Source organism: Rutidosis leptorrhynchoides, chromosome 4 (genome assembly GCF_046630445.1).
Source record: "Rutidosis leptorrhynchoides isolate AG116_Rl617_1_P2 chromosome 4, CSIRO_AGI_Rlap_v1, whole genome shotgun sequence".
Taxonomy (NCBI): Eukaryota; Viridiplantae; Streptophyta; class Magnoliopsida; order Asterales; family Asteraceae; genus Rutidosis; species Rutidosis leptorrhynchoides.
In genome coordinates, this window is record NC_092336.1 from 19,307,112 (window position 1) to 19,314,044 (window position 6,933).

A 6,933-nucleotide genomic window follows, 5' to 3' on the forward strand; every position below is an offset into this window, starting at 1 on the left:
TAGAAGGAAGAGTAGAAACCCTGACAAAAATGGTGTGTGATTAACCAGCTAAACTTGTTTTTACCAACAGCATCATCAGTACCGTCAGCGTCACCAGCATCGTCAGTGCAGTCAGCATCAGAATCAACAACATCTATAATATCACAAACTCCGTCAGTTCAAGAATCACTGTGGACATCATTACGAATTAATAACGCGTATATTGTATCAACGAGTTATGAAGAATTAACTCATTCCCTCTGAAAAATTTATATGTATATTTTATATATATATTTTGAAATAAAAATAAATTTTTCCGTGCTAAGCTATTGTGTGTGAATCTTAACTACTTGGTTAATTCATCTTACAAATATGCAATAATGTACGTCCTTCGCCCGCAACTTAACCATCATTAACTTCAATCTCTGTCTCAATTCAACAAATTTCAATTCATAATAAATCAAGTATATATTTGATTTTACACTTTCATCATCGATGTAACCGAAACTTTTCAGATACCATCATTCGTACTTTGCGAAGTTCACCAGAATTTAACAAAAACCAACATCACGCCTCAACAAATAACGAAGTATTGATTCATAATTTCAATATTATTGAAGAAATACTTATGTAATCTCTAAAGCCTTCAGGGGATTATTCAATTCTAGTTCCAACTGTAAATCGAATGAGTTTAATTTAGTACTAACTCATTAAAATCTATGTTACATCTGAAGAGAATATATACATATATATTTTCATAAAGACTGCAATAAAATTCTTTTGTACAAAATATTAATTGTGAAATTTTTTTTAACAGGTAGGTAATACCCGAGATATATATATATATATATATATATATATATATATATATATATATATATATATATATATATATATATATATATATATATATATATATATATATATATATATATATTCACAATTGATATGTTACATTCTTCGAATCTGATTAAGCAAATTATCAACCATACTTCCTACTTTCACAATAACATACATTCTTTCATATCAAAACAACCATACTCATTCAAACTCAATTACATATTCTGATTTTGAAACCTCAGAATTCAATACGAAATATAACCGGTACCATCACTTTTAGATTCCTACATCTTTCAAAGCTATACTTTGACTTCAAAACTATGTTAGAACATCTAATGTATATTAACGATTACAATCTGTGTTCAAACCCTTCAAAAATTTCTGAAGACACTTCAAATAATGAGCAATTGAGATGATGATCCAACCACATATTACCCACAGTTATGTACTTAAAAAGCTCTCGAAACCAAAGTCATAATTCAACACATATCTGTGTCAGATCCTTTGGCATTTATTAGCAAAAAAAAAAAAATAACTTTGCAATCCCTTTGCAAAGTAGCAAATTCTATCACGGCTCCAGCAAGACAACTTTGATTTTTTATTTGGAGTAGCCTTATCATAATCTTGATATATATGATTACCCTTTTGTTACCGGAGAACCTTTCATGTTCCACCACATTAGCAATAAACTTATTCACAACTTCACTAATCTTTGACCTTCCAGAGAATCTTTATATTTACCGAAACCCCATCATTTACTCATTCGCATCTTGTAACAAGAATTGCCATACGAATCATTGGGAATTAGCAATCAGTATTTTGAAATCTCGCAGCATGTCTACGCCAACAGTTATATGTGTACGTACAATGTCTATCTCCTGGACTTAAATACTTTGAATGTGAAGTTTCTGAAAAACACCGTGAACAGCGAACTAGTTCTTGAAATGCTGACGAAGTAGCAACAACTGTAAATGATCTTAACAGTAAAAAGTTTGATGATAAAGAATAGTGTATTGGCAAAGCTCAGAAAAAGAGAAGTTTTGGAACTGGAAACCGGATTGAGCAAAGTATGAAGGAGGCTGTGGACAAATCACAAAAACTGAACCTGACTTCAAAGAATCCAAATAATTCAGTACCTGCTGAAGTCATTAACGAATACCTTGCTCCTGACTCTAAACCCCCGCGGACAACATTCTTCATCATCCTCCGATATTAGAAATTTTAAGATATCATCGTACATTTCATTATAAATATCCTCTATAATTCTGAAGATATTTTCATAATTATTCTTATCTGAATTTATTTACCTCTTCGCGCTATCTGTATTACATCACAAAAGAAACTATTCCTGTTTCTAAATTCTGAAACATTCGAGTTTAAAATAGGAATACTTTTGAAGTAGTGTTGGGAGCTGAAGCATGAGTTAGTATAATATAATGACACTTGATCAACGTGATTATATTACAGTAAGTCATGTTGAGTTTCTAAATGGAACGTGATGATTCACAGATCATAACATCATCATATGCCATGTTATCCGACTCTTGTATTCTATTTAACCTCTAAAATATCAAGAAAATATGTCTTGATGATTCGGCCTTTTCTGAGGTATTCTAGTAATTTGACAAATCAAAATCGTGTCATTTCAATTTCCTTCTTAGAACATTAACTATGTTCATTTCGAAATTCATATCTGCGAATTCTGTACCATTACAAGCGGTGCTTAATCGCAAGAAGAAGAAATGAAAGGACAAAGCTCCGAAACAGAAATTGGGATATAAATTGCAGCAAATAAAAGAGAGCATTAACTGGAGATGACAATGATTATAGAAGACAGAAGTAGGGACATCGAAATATAAGGGAAGATATAAAACCCAACAACTACCCAGAAATTATAAACCGTATATGTCGATGCATATAGCAATATAAAGATACGGGAGAACTAGAAACACTATAAACCCAAGAGTATAGAAGAAGTAACTAGATTCTTCCAGCGGTAGATGAAAAAGAAGAATGACCGATATGAAGGTTAGGAATATATCAAGAAGCAGAACTGGATGGAGCATATTGATGAATGCTTTAAAGTATGAGTTAGAAATAATGGAAGGTGTTAGTTAAAAGGAAACAAAGGAGGTGGATTTATAGTAAAATATCCGACAAAGAAATCAAAAACAGATGATCACATTTAAAGCAGATCCTAATTCCCTTGATTATCGAAGAATCAAATCCTATTACGAAGATTTTCTCCAAATCCCTTGAAATTTGGAAATCAATCATATCTACGTCAAATGATAAGACGAATCTACACTTACTCATTTCACTCTTCTATGTTAGCTTCATTCGTACTCTTCATAGAAATGGATTGTTTATCCAAATTATTCGCTGATGATAAAACTCTAATTTTCAGCCCGTATGCAACATGAAAACATACTTATTATCATTCACGACCTTTCCACTCAAATTTCGGGACGAAATTTCTTTAACGGGTAGGTACTGTGACAACCCGGAAATTTTCGACCAAATTTAAACTTTAATCTTTATATATTCCCGACACGATAAGCAAAGTTTGTAAGTTAAATCTCAAGAATTTTAAACTATGTTCATACATTCATTTAAACCTCGACCAAATTACGATGATTCACGAACTATTATATGAACGGACATGATTATATATGTATAAGTGAATATATTATAACTTGAACACATTGACAAAGTGTTTAAATAAATAATACCTTACATGAACATATTTATTTAATATAGTTATCGATGGAATTATATGATAATACTAAATGATTGATTTAACAGTTACATTGAATTATGATTACGAGTCTCTGTTGAGAGGTCCACTTTGATTTAGAAAATCTTTCTTTTTTAACGGTATCCGAAATATTTGGTAAAAGTGATTTACAAAAGTGTCATTAACGAGAATTAGTCAAAAGTTAGTAATCATTTCCGTTTAAATTTCAAAAGTGTACCTTACTTTGATAAACTCGTGTCCCTTGATAAATCAACTATTTAGTTTTTATATTAAAAACATTATTCGGTAAAATAACTACTATTATTTAAAACGAGTTAAATTATATAAAACGAACTTTGAAATGCAATTGGTTTTGAAAGACTAAATATTATATCATTAGTTAAATATTTCAAACATATATATTATGTACAAATTTACAATTCTAAATGAGAATATATATATATATATATATATATATATATATATATATATATATATATATATATATATTAACTTAGTCATAAAACGTCCTAATTTAAAATAAAATATTTTGATAAACAACGAGTCACCGATTTATAGAAGCAAATGACCACAACGCTCAAATTTTATAAGTTACATTTTCTATAAGGTAAATTATTGATGAATAAGTCAAATTATTATAAAGGGTACACGTCGCGTAACGTAAAAGGCTAGTTTTCTAAATGTACGAAAGTGCGCTCGAAAAACTGAAAGTGGTACATGAGTCGAATGACAACGTACGAGTCATTTGAGTAAAAATTACATTTTTACCTTGAACATAAATATAATATAATATTTAAATAATTATATAAATTAAATATATTATATTAAACATTACATAAACTAACCACAATTCCACGTTTCTTTTTTTTAATTCATATAAGATGAAAGTGAAGCCATAAATCACGGAAGCATGAGGAGTAAATTGTGGACAACATCTATAAATTGAACGTTTTCTCATTACAGATTCATTTCATCTCTCATTTATCAATCTCTCTCGTATATATGTATATATTTATATTATTATTATTATTATTATTATTATTATTATTATTATTATTATTATTATTATTATTATTATTATTATTATTATTATTATTATTATTATTATTATTATTATTATTATTAATCATATGATTATTATTAGTAGTATTAGGAGTGATATTATTAGTATTTATGCATAAAATACTACGACGAGTGGATGCGCGAGCGTTTTCAAAACGGGTTTCTCGAGTAGGATAGGGCTAAGGAAATTATGGGTTATAGATATGGAGATGATGGTATGGTTCATGGGTATGCTCGAGAGGTCAATTTAGTGTTTATCATCTCTGTTGCGTCTACGTACCTTTCATGCAATATTGAATCTCAATATTGATACGTGAGTACTCATAATTTAATTTTTACGTATTAATAGTATATCCCTGACTAGTGCTCGAGTATATAGGATTATGCATGCTTGTACTTTTGATATTGCCATTAGATAGGTTACGGTTGAATCCTGAATTAGTCCACGCCTCATATAGTGTTTCATTTGGCTTTTGCGTGAACGTAACAATTTCTCCTTGAAGTCTCACGGCTTTAGATGCCGGAAAGAATTGTTTAAGAAAATTTTCAATTAATACATCCCATGTATCAATCGCCCCTTCAGGTATCGATTCTAACCAATCTTTGGCTTCTCCCTTTAAAGTCCAGGGAAATAACATGAGATATATCTGTTCATCCTCAACTTCTCTGATTTTAAATAGAGTACAGATCCTATTAAAGGTACGAAGATGTTCATTTGGATCTTCCTTCGGCGCACCACTAAATTGGCATTGATTAGTTACCATGTGTAGGATTTGTCCTTTGATTTCATAATCTGGCGCATTAATGTCTGGTTGAGTAATTGCATGACCTTGGCCAGTGCGTTTAGCTCTCATTCGGTCTTCCATACTTAGAGGTTCCAGATTTTCCATGATTGAATTTGTTGAATCTGAATCACTAGAAGATTCTGATTTAATGGTTTCTTCCTTGACAATCTCTGGATGAGTGATTTGTGGTTCAGGAGGAATGATTAGTGGTTCAGGATCTCTGAATTGTCCCTGAATATCCTCCGGATTCTCAATTGTGAGGTCGGGTTCAAAAAATGGATTATCAGAAATTTGAATTGGAGTACTTGGTCGAATGGATGACGATTCTAAAGAAAAATCAACTGCGACAATATTGGCTAGATGTCTTGATCGAGTTACAAGTGGTGAACGTATGAAAGGCAGTGAACGTTTTGCTCGGTGCATTCACTGAATATCCTATTAGTTATAAAAGATAAAAATTATATAAGTTATCAAATTAATAGACTTTTCTGGTTTTGCCCACGTTTCGAATAGCTAATAGATGCAGCAGGTAGCCAGGACCCTTTAAATCGGAAGCCCACAACTCGCCACTAACAAATCTAACTATTACTACGAACCAGAAAATTTTGGATGTCTATCAATTTAACCGCTTAAAATAATTTTTCGTTTTGAAATTTTAGAGAAGAAATAGAAAATTCTATGTCCTAAAAACTAGAGCGTTGAGAAATAAGAAAGAAAAAGAGCGCGTCGGAAAATGTCGAAAAATAAAAGGTCGAAAAATAATAAAAAGAATGTAGCGCGTCGAAACTTAAAAGTCTAAAAACTAAGAATTAAAAGTTGCGTCTAAAGGTATTAAAGCTTAAAAGGAATTCTATAACCAAAACGACAATAACTTAAAAAGTACTAAAATTTTAAAACGGCGTCGCAAAATTCTAAAGCACCTAAATCTTAGTCTAAAGAAAAAACACTTAAGGGATTTTACGGCAAAGCCTAAAAAAAATCTAGAAATAAAAATAACTACGGCAAAATACTAATCTTAAAACTAATTACGAACGAAAAATATACGAATAAATGATTAAAATATACAATTTATAAAAAGATATAAAATTGCTTATTAATACTACCTATCATATTATTTTTATGATATTATATGAACTTTATAAATTTTATTACTTAAGATATATAAAAGTATATTTTTATTATAATAAATGAATTATATTATTTACTCTAATAAAATCTTTTAAAAATATTTAAAAATATAAAACGGCGATATTTAAGTTATATAATAATCATGTATAAATTTTGGAAATCATTTTGAGTTAAATTGACTTTTGTTGACTTTTGCATATTAGTCTCGAGCATTAGGTTTGTGGTACACTATGACTTTACCTAAATTATTAGACAAATATTGACCAACACATAAATATATATAATTAATATAGGTTCGTGAATCCGAGGCCAACCTTGCACTTGTTCAATGACGTTACATATATTTTTACTACGAAATACAGTATGGTGAGTTTCATTTGC